At 37.9% G+C, this 317-nt stretch overlaps 1 protein-coding gene across 2 annotated transcripts in view; it reads left to right on the top strand.

Annotated features, from left to right (window-relative positions):
• LOC119593991 (protein O-GlcNAcase-like) overlaps positions 1-317 on the top strand; it is an 11665-nt gene that overhangs the window by 6512 nt on the left and 4836 nt on the right. The window lies entirely within an intron of this gene.

The raw sequence follows: 317 nt of genomic DNA, 5'->3' as shown, positions 1-317 counted from the left end.
GTAATTTGACCACACTTCAAAGTATTGCCCTTGGAATGCATTGTAGTTATTACAAATTTGGTGAAGGGAAGTGGGAGTTTAAAGTTGTAGACTGTCATAGTGGTGTGTTGCTGTGTGAGGAATGAGATTGGCTGCCATGGAATCCACTCACTTAAATAGTATTTACTTTTTCTTGAGTGCTCCTTTCCTTCTGCTTCTTATATTATAAACCACTCCCAAAGCAGAATGAAAGACCAGAGGCTATTCTATGATTGTGCCATTGTAATATTGATATTGGAATTGTCAAATGTGTTACCTACATATTCACGGGGGTTTAG

The sequence above is a fragment of the Penaeus monodon genome, chromosome 33, assembly GCF_015228065.2.
Source record: "Penaeus monodon isolate SGIC_2016 chromosome 33, NSTDA_Pmon_1, whole genome shotgun sequence".
In the NCBI taxonomy this organism is placed as follows: domain Eukaryota; kingdom Metazoa; phylum Arthropoda; class Malacostraca; order Decapoda; family Penaeidae; genus Penaeus; species Penaeus monodon.
Note: the sequence above shows the minus strand (reverse complement) of the source record. Positions and strands in the feature narration are given on the sequence as shown.